The sequence below is a fragment of the Phyllobates terribilis genome, unplaced genomic scaffold, assembly GCF_046119375.1.
Source record: "Phyllobates terribilis strain yellow unplaced genomic scaffold, ASM4611937v1 Scaffold_1598__1_contigs__length_248474, whole genome shotgun sequence".
Classification (NCBI taxonomy): Eukaryota; Metazoa; Chordata; class Amphibia; order Anura; family Dendrobatidae; genus Phyllobates; species Phyllobates terribilis.
The window spans coordinates 79,688-91,835 of NW_027364358.1; the positions used below are offsets into that span (position 1 = coordinate 79,688).

The window sequence follows — 12,148 nt, forward strand, 5'->3', positions numbered from 1 at the left end:
AACGCGTGGATTGCAGCAGCAGCAAGCCGAAAAGTGCAGGCATGTAAGGGATCTAGAGGTTGACAACATGTCTTCTTAACGGGAGTCCAGGAGCTCATCTCCACAAATGGACTTTTTAGGATCCTTGGGTGGCTCCGTAGTTTGAAACCAATTCTGGTTATCGCTTCTCGGCCTTTTGGCTAAGATCAAGTGTAGTATCTGTTCTTATCAGTTTAATATCTGATACGTCCCCTATCTGGGGACCATATATTAAATGGATTTTTAGAACAGGGAGATGGAAAAAGAGCTTGCTCTGTCCACTCCACGCATTGACCTGGTATTGCAGTATCTCCAGGACCGGTGCACCCCTTCTTTAATGCAGTTTCTAAAATCAGAAAGAATTGAATTCAATGTTTTTTGTTCATTTTGCTTGTTTGTCGGATTTTGGGATGGACTCTTTGGCTCTGCTTTTCTTCTCCTCATTGGATTTTTCATGTTCAAAGTTGCAGAAGCCAGATTACAAGCTCATTTTGGTTCAACTTCAGCAACTGTGCATTGCATTGCCATGTAATGTGATGCAATGCTATCTTTCTAGCTCTCCCTTTCTACTTCCTTTTGGATAAACAGACATATTAGGCAAGCATTTTGGAGCTTTCACCTAAATAACTACAGGTGGTGAGATAAGCTGCACAATATAATTGACCTTTCAGTATATTGTTGCACACACACCATCTATTTAGCAAATGCCCTTGTTATCAACAGCAGCCTTTTAAACTCACCCGAGCTAACAGGTATGTGCGCTGGTTACACTGCTGCGCTTAAAATTTCTTTTTTGGTTTGCTACAATGCCTTTTCTGAAACGTTGTCTCCTTCTGCTGGAACACTGACTTCTTTCATTTAATGCCTGCAGACTATAAAAGAGAACCCAACCCAAAAAGTTTGGTTGATTAGTCTGTGGCATTCTGTTAAACTGTTGCTTATGGCGGTCTCTGTGAGCTTCTCAGCGACATTCAGCCAGCCAGGTATCCTGCCTGCAGTAGATGGAATGTGGCAATGGAACGCTGGCTGCGCGTGTCATAATAGGCTCTGAGCCTTTATATACCTGTGCACAGCAGCAGCCACCTTCAGTCTGCTGCTGGACAGCCAGCAGCAGCAGCAGCAGCAGGAGAGGTATGTAATCAGGAGCCCTCCTGCTAAGGGTAGACAGCTGCTCGTTCCACCCCACCCCCCGCCTTAATTGGTTCTCCTCCCTTCCAACGGTGTTGAGGCGGGTGGGAACAGCAGGGGGTGAAGGTGCTGTGTTTAAAGAGGTGGAGTTATGCAGATCTAAAACGCGTGGATTGCAGCAGCAGCAAGCCGAAAAGTGCAGGCATGTAAGGGATCTAGAGGTTGACAACATGTCTTCTTAACGGGAGTCCAGGAGCTCATCTCCACAAATGGACTTTTTAGGATCCTTGGGTGGCTCCGTAGTTTGAAACCAATTCTGGTTATCGCTTCTCGGCCTTTTGGCTAAGATCAAGTGTAGTATCTGTTCTTATCAGTTTAATATCTGATACGTCCCCTATCTGGGGACCATATATTAAATGGATTTTTAGAACAGGGAGATGGAAAAAGAGCTTGCTCTGTCCACTCCACGCATTGACCTGGTATTGCAGTATCTCCAGGACCGGTGCACCCCTTCTTTAATGCAGTTTCTAAAATCAGAAAGAATTGAATTCAATGTTTTTTGTTCATTTTGCTTGTTTGTCGGATTTTGGGATGGACTCTTTGGCTCTGCTTTTCTTCTCCTCATTGGATTTTTCATGTTCAAAGTTGCAGAAGCCAGATTACAAGCTCATTTTGGTTCAACTTCAGCAACTGTGCATTGCATTGCCATGTAATGTGATGCAATGCTATCTTTCTAGCTCTCCCTTTCTACTTCCTTTTGGATAAACAGACATATTAGGCAAGCATTTTGGAGCTTTCACCTAAATAACTACAGGTGGTGAGATAAGCTGCACAATATAATTGACCTTTCAGTATATTGTTGCACACACACCATCTATTTAGCAAATGCCCTTGTTATCAACAGCAGCCTTTTAAACTCACCCGAGCTAACAGGTATGTGCGCTGGTTACACTGCTGCGCTTAAAATTTCTTTTTTGGTTTGCTACAATGCCTTTTCTGAAACGTTGTCTCCTTCTGCTGGAACACTGACTTCTTTCATTTAATGCCTGCAGACTATAAAAGAGAACCCAACCCAAAAAGTTTGGTTGATTAGTCTGTGGCATTCTGTTAAACTGTTGCTTATGGCGGTCTCTGTGAGCTTCTCAGCGACATTCAGCCAGCCAGGTATCCTGCCTGCAGTAGATGGAATGTGGCAATGGAACGCTGGCTGCGCGTGTCATAATAGGCTCTGAGCCTTTATATACCTGTGCACAGCAGCAGCCACCTTCAGTCTGCTGCTGGACAGCCAGCAGCAGCAGCAGCAGCAGGAGAGGTATGTAATCAGGAGCCCTCCTGCTAAGGGTAGACAGCTGCTCGTTCCACCCCACCCCCCGCCTTAATTGGTTCTCCTCCCTTCCAACGGTGTTGAGGCGGGTGGGAACAGCAGGGGGTGAAGGTGCTGTGTTTAAAGAGGTGGAGTTATGCAGATCTAAAACGCGTGGATTGCAGCAGCAGCAAGCCGAAAAGTGCAGGCATGTAAGGGATCTAGAGGTTGACAACATGTCTTCTTAACGGGAGTCCAGGAGCTCATCTCCACAAATGGACTTTTTAGGATCCTTGGGTGGCTCCGTAGTTTGAAACCAATTCTGGTTATCGCTTCTCGGCCTTTTGGCTAAGATCAAGTGTAGTATCTGTTCTTATCAGTTTAATATCTGATACGTCCCCTATCTGGGGACCATATATTAAATGGATTTTTAGAACAGGGAGATGGAAAAAGAGCTTGCTCTGTCCACTCCACGCATTGACCTGGTATTGCAGTATCTCCAGGACCGGTGCACCCCTTCTTTAATGCAGTTTCTAAAATCAGAAAGAATTGAATTCAATGTTTTTTGTTCATTTTGCTTGTTTGTCGGATTTTGGGATGGACTCTTTGGCTCTGCTTTTCTTCTCCTCATTGGATTTTTCATGTTCAAAGTTGCAGAAGCCAGATTACAAGCTCATTTTGGTTCAACTTCAGCAACTGTGCATTGCATTGCCATGTAATGTGATGCAATGCTATCTTTCTAGCTCTCCCTTTCTACTTCCTTTTGGATAAACAGACATATTAGGCAAGCATTTTGGAGCTTTCACCTAAATAACTACAGGTGGTGAGATAAGCTGCACAATATAATTGACCTTTCAGTATATTGTTGCACACACACCATCTATTTAGCAAATGCCCTTGTTATCAACAGCAGCCTTTTAAACTCACCCGAGCTAACAGGTATGTGCGCTGGTTACACTGCTGCGCTTAAAATTTCTTTTTTGGTTTGCTACAATGCCTTTTCTGAAACGTTGTCTCCTTCTGCTGGAACACTGACTTCTTTCATTTAATGCCTGCAGACTATAAAAGAGAACCCAACCCAAAAAGTTTGGTTGATTAGTCTGTGGCATTCTGTTAAACTGTTGCTTATGGCGGTCTCTGTGAGCTTCTCAGCGACATTCAGCCAGCCAGGTATCCTGCCTGCAGTAGATGGAATGTGGCAATGGAACGCTGGCTGCGCGTGTCATAATAGGCTCTGAGCCTTTATATACCTGTGCACAGCAGCAGCCACCTTCAGTCTGCTGCTGGACAGCCAGCAGCAGCAGCAGCAGCAGGAGAGGTATGTAATCAGGAGCCCTCCTGCTAAGGGTAGACAGCTGCTCGTTCCACCCCACCCCCCGCCTTAATTGGTTCTCCTCCCTTCCAACGGTGTTGAGGCGGGTGGGAACAGCAGGGGGTGAAGGTGCTGTGTTTAAAGAGGTGGAGTTATGCAGATCTAAAACGCGTGGATTGCAGCAGCAGCAAGCCGAAAAGTGCAGGCATGTAAGGGATCTAGAGGTTGACAACATGTCTTCTTAACGGGAGTCCAGGAGCTCATCTCCACAAATGGACTTTTTAGGATCCTTGGGTGGCTCCGTAGTTTGAAACCAATTCTGGTTATCGCTTCTCGGCCTTTTGGCTAAGATCAAGTGTAGTATCTGTTCTTATCAGTTTAATATCTGATACGTCCCCTATCTGGGGACCATATATTAAATGGATTTTTAGAACAGGGAGATGGAAAAAGAGCTTGCTCTGTCCACTCCACGCATTGACCTGGTATTGCAGTATCTCCAGGACCGGTGCACCCCTTCTTTAATGCAGTTTCTAAAATCAGAAAGAATTGAATTCAATGTTTTTTGTTCATTTTGCTTGTTTGTCGGATTTTGGGATGGACTCTTTGGCTCTGCTTTTCTTCTCCTCATTGGATTTTTCATGTTCAAAGTTGCAGAAGCCAGATTACAAGCTCATTTTGGTTCAACTTCAGCAACTGTGCATTGCATTGCCATGTAATGTGATGCAATGCTATCTTTCTAGCTCTCCCTTTCTACTTCCTTTTGGATAAACAGACATATTAGGCAAGCATTTTGGAGCTTTCACCTAAATAACTACAGGTGGTGAGATAAGCTGCACAATATAATTGACCTTTCAGTATATTGTTGCACACACACCATCTATTTAGCAAATGCCCTTGTTATCAACAGCAGCCTTTTAAACTCACCCGAGCTAACAGGTATGTGCGCTGGTTACACTGCTGCGCTTAAAATTTCTTTTTTGGTTTGCTACAATGCCTTTTCTGAAACGTTGTCTCCTTCTGCTGGAACACTGACTTCTTTCATTTAATGCCTGCAGACTATAAAAGAGAACCCAACCCAAAAAGTTTGGTTGATTAGTCTGTGGCATTCTGTTAAACTGTTGCTTATGGCGGTCTCTGTGAGCTTCTCAGCGACATTCAGCCAGCCAGGTATCCTGCCTGCAGTAGATGGAATGTGGCAATGGAACGCTGGCTGCGCGTGTCATAATAGGCTCTGAGCCTTTATATACCTGTGCACAGCAGCAGCCACCTTCAGTCTGCTGCTGGACAGCCAGCAGCAGCAGCAGCAGCAGGAGAGGTATGTAATCAGGAGCCCTCCTGCTAAGGGTAGACAGCTGCTCGTTCCACCCCACCCCCCGCCTTATTTGGTTCTCCTCCCTTCCAACGGTGTTGAGGCGGGTGGGAACAGCAGGGGGTGAAGGTGCTGTGTTTAAAGAGGTGGAGTTATGCAGATCTAAAACGCGTGGATTGCAGCAGCAGCAAGCCGAAAAGTGCAGGCATGTAAGGGATCTAGAGGTTGACAACATGTCTTCTTAACGGGAGTCCAGGAGCTCATCTCCACAAATGGACTTTTTAGGATCCTTGGGTGGCTCCGTAGTTTGAAACCAATTCTGGTTATCGCTTCTCGGCCTTTTGGCTAAGATCAAGTGTAGTATCTGTTCTTATCAGTTTAATATCTGATACGTCCCCTATCTGGGGACCATATATTAAATGGATTTTTAGAACAGGGAGATGGAAAAAGAGCTTGCTCTGTCCACTCCACGCATTGACCTGGTATTGCAGTATCTCCAGGACCGGTGCACCCCTTCTTTAATGCAGTTTCTAAAATCAGAAAGAATTGAATTCAATGTTTTTTGTTCATTTTGCTTGTTTGTCGGATTTTGGGATGGACTCTTTGGCTCTGCTTTTCTTCTCCTCATTGGATTTTTCATGTTCAAAGTTGCAGAAGCCAGATTACAAGCTCATTTTGGTTCAACTTCAGCAACTGTGCATTGCATTGCCATGTAATGTGATGCAATGCTATCTTTCTAGCTCTCCCTTTCTACTTCCTTTTGGATAAACAGACATATTAGGCAAGCATTTTGGAGCTTTCACCTAAATAACTACAGGTGGTGAGATAAGCTGCACAATATAATTGACCTTTCAGTATATTGTTGCACACACACCATCTATTTAGCAAATGCCCTTGTTATCAACAGCAGCCTTTTAAACTCACCCGAGCTAACAGGTATGTGCGCTGGTTACACTGCTGCGCTTAAAATTTCTTTTTTGGTTTGCTACAATGCCTTTTCTGAAACGTTGTCTCCTTCTGCTGGAACACTGACTTCTTTCATTTAATGCCTGCAGACTATAAAAGAGAACCCAACCCAAAAAGTTTGGTTGATTAGTCTGTGGCATTCTGTTAAACTGTTGCTTATGGCGGTCTCTGTGAGCTTCTCAGCGACATTCAGCCAGCCAGGTATCCTGCCTGCAGTAGATGGAATGTGGCAATGGAACGCTGGCTGCGCGTGTCATAATAGGCTCTGAGCCTTTATATACCTGTGCACAGCAGCAGCCACCTTCAGTCTGCTGCTGGACAGCCAGCAGCAGCAGCAGCAGCAGGAGAGGTATGTAATCAGGAGCCCTCCTGCTAAGGGTAGACAGCTGCTCGTTCCACCCCACCCCCCGCCTTAATTGGTTCTCCTCCCTTCCAACGGTGTTGAGGCGGGTGGGAACAGCAGGGGGTGAAGGTGCTGTGTTTAAAGAGGTGGAGTTATGCAGATCTAAAACGCGTGGATTGCAGCAGCAGCAAGCCGAAAAGTGCAGGCATGTAAGGGATCTAGAGGTTGACAACATGTCTTCTTAACGGGAGTCCAGGAGCTCATCTCCACAAATGGACTTTTTAGGATCCTTGGGTGGCTCCGTAGTTTGAAACCAATTCTGGTTATCGCTTCTCGGCCTTTTGGCTAAGATCAAGTGTAGTATCTGTTCTTATCAGTTTAATATCTGATACGTCCCCTATCTGGGGACCATATATTAAATGGATTTTTAGAACAGGGAGATGGAAAAAGAGCTTGCTCTGTCCACTCCACGCATTGACCTGGTATTGCAGTATCTCCAGGACCGGTGCACCCCTTCTTTAATGCAGTTTCTAAAATCAGAAAGAATTGAATTCAATGTTTTTTGTTCATTTTGCTTGTTTGTCGGATTTTGGGATGGACTCTTTGGCTCTGCTTTTCTTCTCCTCATTGGATTTTTCATGTTCAAAGTTGCAGAAGCCAGATTACAAGCTCATTTTGGTTCAACTTCAGCAACTGTGCATTGCATTGCCATGTAATGTGATGCAATGCTATCTTTCTAGCTCTCCCTTTCTACTTCCTTTTGGATAAACAGACATATTAGGCAAGCATTTTGGAGCTTTCACCTAAATAACTACAGGTGGTGAGATAAGCTGCACAATATAATTGACCTTTCAGTATATTGTTGCACACACACCATCTATTTAGCAAATGCCCTTGTTATCAACAGCAGCCTTTTAAACTCACCCGAGCTAACAGGTATGTGCGCTGGTTACACTGCTGCGCTTAAAATTTCTTTTTTGGTTTGCTACAATGCCTTTTCTGAAACGTTGTCTCCTTCTGCTGGAACACTGACTTCTTTCATTTAATGCCTGCAGACTATAAAAGAGAACCCAACCCAAAAAGTTTGGTTGATTAGTCTGTGGCATTCTGTTAAACTGTTGCTTATGGCGGTCTCTGTGAGCTTCTCAGCGACATTCAGCCAGCCAGGTATCCTGCCTGCAGTAGATGGAATGTGGCAATGGAACGCTGGCTGCGCGTGTCATAATAGGCTCTGAGCCTTTATATACCTGTGCACAGCAGCAGCCACCTTCAGTCTGCTGCTGGACAGCCAGCAGCAGCAGCAGCAGCAGGAGAGGTATGTAATCAGGAGCCCTCCTGCTAAGGGTAGACAGCTGCTCGTTCCACCCCACCCCCCGCCTTAATTGGTTCTCCTCCCTTCCAACGGTGTTGAGGCGGGTGGGAACAGCAGGGGGTGAAGGTGCTGTGTTTAAAGAGGTGGAGTTATGCAGATCTAAAACGCGTGGATTGCAGCAGCAGCAAGCCGAAAAGTGCAGGCATGTAAGGGATCTAGAGGTTGACAACATGTCTTCTTAACGGGAGTCCAGGAGCTCATCTCCACAAATGGACTTTTTAGGATCCTTGGGTGGCTCCGTAGTTTGAAACCAATTCTGGTTATCGCTTCTCGGCCTTTTGGCTAAGATCAAGTGTAGTATCTGTTCTTATCAGTTTAATATCTGATACGTCCCCTATCTGGGGACCATATATTAAATGGATTTTTAGAACAGGGAGATGGAAAAAGAGCTTGCTCTGTCCACTCCACGCATTGACCTGGTATTGCAGTATCTCCAGGACCGGTGCACCCCTTCTTTAATGCAGTTTCTAAAATCAGAAAGAATTGAATTCAATGTTTTTTGTTCATTTTGCTTGTTTGTCGGATTTTGGGATGGACTCTTTGGCTCTGCTTTTCTTCTCCTCATTGGATTTTTCATGTTCAAAGTTGCAGAAGCCAGATTACAAGCTCATTTTGGTTCAACTTCAGCAACTGTGCATTGCATTGCCATGTAATGTGATGCAATGCTATCTTTCTAGCTCTCCCTTTCTACTTCCTTTTGGATAAACAGACATATTAGGCAAGCATTTTGGAGCTTTCACCTAAATAACTACAGGTGGTGAGATAAGCTGCACAATATAATTGACCTTTCAGTATATTGTTGCACACACACCATCTATTTAGCAAATGCCCTTGTTATCAACAGCAGCCTTTTAAACTCACCCGAGCTAACAGGTATGTGCGCTGGTTACACTGCTGCGCTTAAAATTTCTTTTTTGGTTTGCTACAATGCCTTTTCTGAAACGTTGTCTCCTTCTGCTGGAACACTGACTTCTTTCATTTAATGCCTGCAGACTATAAAAGAGAACCCAACCCAAAAAGTTTGGTTGATTAGTCTGTGGCATTCTGTTAAACTGTTGCTTATGGCGGTCTCTGTGAGCTTCTCAGCGACATTCAGCCAGCCAGGTATCCTGCCTGCAGTAGATGGAATGTGGCAATGGAACGCTGGCTGCGCGTGTCATAATAGGCTCTGAGCCTTTATATACCTGTGCACAGCAGCAGCCACCTTCAGTCTGCTGCTGGACAGCCAGCAGCAGCAGCAGCAGCAGGAGAGGTATGTAATCAGGAGCCCTCCTGCTAAGGGTAGACAGCTGCTCGTTCCACCCCACCCCCCGCCTTAATTGGTTCTCCTCCCTTCCAACGGTGTTGAGGCGGGTGGGAACAGCAGGGGGTGAAGGTGCTGTGTTTAAAGAGGTGGAGTTATGCAGATCTAAAACGCGTGGATTGCAGCAGCAGCAAGCCGAAAAGTGCAGGCATGTAAGGGATCTAGAGGTTGACAACATGTCTTCTTAACGGGAGTCCAGGAGCTCATCTCCACAAATGGACTTTTTAGGATCCTTGGGTGGCTCCGTAGTTTGAAACCAATTCTGGTTATCGCTTCTCGGCCTTTTGGCTAAGATCAAGTGTAGTATCTGTTCTTATCAGTTTAATATCTGATACGTCCCCTATCTGGGGACCATATATTAAATGGATTTTTAGAACAGGGAGATGGAAAAAGAGCTTGCTCTGTCCACTCCACGCATTGACCTGGTATTGCAGTATCTCCAGGACCGGTGCACCCCTTCTTTAATGCAGTTTCTAAAATCAGAAAGAATTGAATTCAATGTTTTTTGTTCATTTTGCTTGTTTGTCGGATTTTGGGATGGACTCTTTGGCTCTGCTTTTCTTCTCCTCATTGGATTTTTCATGTTCAAAGTTGCAGAAGCCAGATTACAAGCTCATTTTGGTTCAACTTCAGCAACTGTGCATTGCATTGCCATGTAATGTGATGCAATGCTATCTTTCTAGCTCTCCCTTTCTACTTCCTTTTGGATAAACAGACATATTAGGCAAGCATTTTGGAGCTTTCACCTAAATAACTACAGGTGGTGAGATAAGCTGCACAATATAATTGACCTTTCAGTATATTGTTGCACACACACCATCTATTTAGCAAATGCCCTTGTTATCAACAGCAGCCTTTTAAACTCACCCGAGCTAACAGGTATGTGCGCTGGTTACACTGCTGCGCTTAAAATTTCTTTTTTGGTTTGCTACAATGCCTTTTCTGAAACGTTGTCTCCTTCTGCTGGAACACTGACTTCTTTCATTTAATGCCTGCAGACTATAAAAGAGAACCCAACCCAAAAAGTTTGGTTGATTAGTCTGTGGCATTCTGTTAAACTGTTGCTTATGGCGGTCTCTGTGAGCTTCTCAGCGACATTCAGCCAGCCAGGTATCCTGCCTGCAGTAGATGGAATGTGGCAATGGAACGCTGGCTGCGCGTGTCATAATAGGCTCTGAGCCTTTATATACCTGTGCACAGCAGCAGCCACCTTCAGTCTGCTGCTGGACAGCCAGCAGCAGCAGCAGCAGCAGGAGAGGTATGTAATCAGGAGCCCTCCTGCTAAGGGTAGACAGCTGCTCGTTCCACCCCACCCCCCGCCTTAATTGGTTCTCCTCCCTTCCAACGGTGTTGAGGCGGGTGGGAACAGCAGGGGGTGAAGGTGCTGTGTTTAAAGAGGTGGAGTTATGCAGATCTAAAACGCGTGGATTGCAGCAGCAGCAAGCCGAAAAGTGCAGGCATGTAAGGGATCTAGAGGTTGACAACATGTCTTCTTAACGGGAGTCCAGGAGCTCATCTCCACAAATGGACTTTTTAGGATCCTTGGGTGGCTCCGTAGTTTGAAACCAATTCTGGTTATCGCTTCTCGGCCTTTTGGCTAAGATCAAGTGTAGTATCTGTTCTTATCAGTTTAATATCTGATACGTCCCCTATCTGGGGACCATATATTAAATGGATTTTTAGAACAGGGAGATGGAAAAAGAGCTTGCTCTGTCCACTCCACGCATTGACCTGGTATTGCAGTATCTCCAGGACCGGTGCACCCCTTCTTTAATGCAGTTTCTAAAATCAGAAAGAATTGAATTCAATGTTTTTTGTTCATTTTGCTTGTTTGTCGGATTTTGGGATGGACTCTTTGGCTCTGCTTTTCTTCTCCTCATTGGATTTTTCATGTTCAAAGTTGCAGAAGCCAGATTACAAGCTCATTTTGGTTCAACTTCAGCAACTGTGCATTGCATTGCCATGTAATGTGATGCAATGCTATCTTTCTAGCTCTCCCTTTCTACTTCCTTTTGGATAAACAGACATATTAGGCAAGCATTTTGGAGCTTTCACCTAAATAACTACAGGTGGTGAGATAAGCTGCACAATACAATTGACCTTTCAGTATATTGTTGCACACACACCATCTATTTAGCAAATGCCCTTGTTATCAACAGCAGCCTTTTAAACTCACCCGAGCTAACAGGTATGTGCGCTGGTTACACTGCTGCGCTTAAAATTTCTTTTTTGGTTTGCTACAATGCCTTTTCTGAAACGTTGTCTCCTTCTGCTGGAACACTGACTTCTTTCATTTAATGCCTGCAGACTATAAAAGAGAACCCAACCCAAAAAGTTTGGTTGATTAGTCTGTGGCATTCTGTTAAACTGTTGCTTATGGCGGTCTCTGTGAGCTTCTCAGCGACATTCAGCCAGCCAGGTATCCTGCCTGCAGTAGATGGAATGTGGCAATGGAACGCTGGCTGCGCGTGTCATAATAGGCTCTGAGCCTTTATATACCTGTGCACAGCAGCAGCCACCTTCAGTCTGCTGCTGGACAGCCAGCAGCAGCAGCAGCAGCAGGAGAGGTATGTAATCAGGAGCCCTCCTGCTAAGGGTAGACAGCTGCTCGTTCCACCCCACCCCCCGCCTTAATTGGTTCTCCTCCCTTCCAACGGTGTTGAGGCGGGTGGGAACAGCAGGGGGTGAAGGTGCTGTGTTTAAAGAGGTGGAGTTATGCAGATCTAAAACGCGTGGATTGCAGCAGCAGCAAGCCGAAAAGTGCAGGCATGTAAGGGATCTAGAGGTTGACAACATGTCTTCTTAACGGGAGTCCAGGAGCTCATCTCCACAAATGGACTTTTTAGGATCCTTGGGTGGCTCCGTAGTTTGAAACCAATTCTGGTTATCGCTTCTCGGCCTTTTGGCTAAGATCAAGTGTAGTATCTGTTCTTATCAGTTTAATATCTGATACGTCCCCTATCTGGGGACCATATATTAAATGGATTTTTAGAACAGGGAGATGGAAAAAGAGCTTGCTCTGTCCACTCCACGCATTGACCTGGTATTGCAGTATCTCCAGGACCGGTGCACCCCTTCTTTAATGCAGTTTCTA

At 45.2% G+C, this 12,148-nt stretch overlaps 10 non-coding genes across 10 annotated transcripts; all 10 read left to right on the forward strand.

The window, feature by feature from the left end:
* Nucleotides 1–159: 159 nt before the first annotated feature.
* LOC141244487 (U2 spliceosomal RNA) lies at nt 160–350 on the forward strand. The gene has a single exon (XR_012308403.1). It is a non-coding gene; the product is annotated as a U2 spliceosomal RNA (small nuclear RNA).
* Nucleotides 351–1,468: 1,118 nt separating this feature from the next.
* Nucleotides 1,469–1,659, forward strand: LOC141244488 (U2 spliceosomal RNA). Its single transcript, XR_012308404.1, has one exon. It is a non-coding gene; the product is annotated as a U2 spliceosomal RNA (small nuclear RNA).
* A 1,118-nt stretch (nt 1,660–2,777) lies between these two features.
* On the forward strand, nt 2,778–2,968 carry LOC141244489 (U2 spliceosomal RNA). The gene has a single exon (XR_012308405.1). It is a non-coding gene; the product is annotated as a U2 spliceosomal RNA (small nuclear RNA).
* A 1,118-nt stretch (nt 2,969–4,086) lies between these two features.
* On the forward strand, nt 4,087–4,277 carry LOC141244490 (U2 spliceosomal RNA). The gene has a single exon (XR_012308406.1). It is a non-coding gene; the product is annotated as a U2 spliceosomal RNA (small nuclear RNA).
* Nucleotides 4,278–5,395: 1,118 nt separating this feature from the next.
* LOC141244491 (U2 spliceosomal RNA) lies at nt 5,396–5,586 on the forward strand. Its single transcript, XR_012308407.1, has one exon. It is a non-coding gene; the product is annotated as a U2 spliceosomal RNA (small nuclear RNA).
* Nucleotides 5,587–6,704: 1,118 nt separating this feature from the next.
* LOC141244492 (U2 spliceosomal RNA) lies at nt 6,705–6,895 on the forward strand. Its single transcript, XR_012308408.1, has one exon. It is a non-coding gene; the product is annotated as a U2 spliceosomal RNA (small nuclear RNA).
* Nucleotides 6,896–8,013: 1,118 nt separating this feature from the next.
* On the forward strand, nt 8,014–8,204 carry LOC141244493 (U2 spliceosomal RNA). The gene has a single exon (XR_012308409.1). It is a non-coding gene; the product is annotated as a U2 spliceosomal RNA (small nuclear RNA).
* Nucleotides 8,205–9,322: 1,118 nt separating this feature from the next.
* On the forward strand, nt 9,323–9,513 carry LOC141244494 (U2 spliceosomal RNA). Its single transcript, XR_012308410.1, has one exon. It is a non-coding gene; the product is annotated as a U2 spliceosomal RNA (small nuclear RNA).
* A 1,118-nt stretch (nt 9,514–10,631) lies between these two features.
* On the forward strand, nt 10,632–10,822 carry LOC141244496 (U2 spliceosomal RNA). Its single transcript, XR_012308412.1, has one exon. It is a non-coding gene; the product is annotated as a U2 spliceosomal RNA (small nuclear RNA).
* A 1,118-nt stretch (nt 10,823–11,940) lies between these two features.
* LOC141244497 (U2 spliceosomal RNA) lies at nt 11,941–12,131 on the forward strand. Its single transcript, XR_012308413.1, has one exon. It is a non-coding gene; the product is annotated as a U2 spliceosomal RNA (small nuclear RNA).
* The last annotated feature ends 17 nt before the right edge of the window (nt 12,132–12,148 follow it).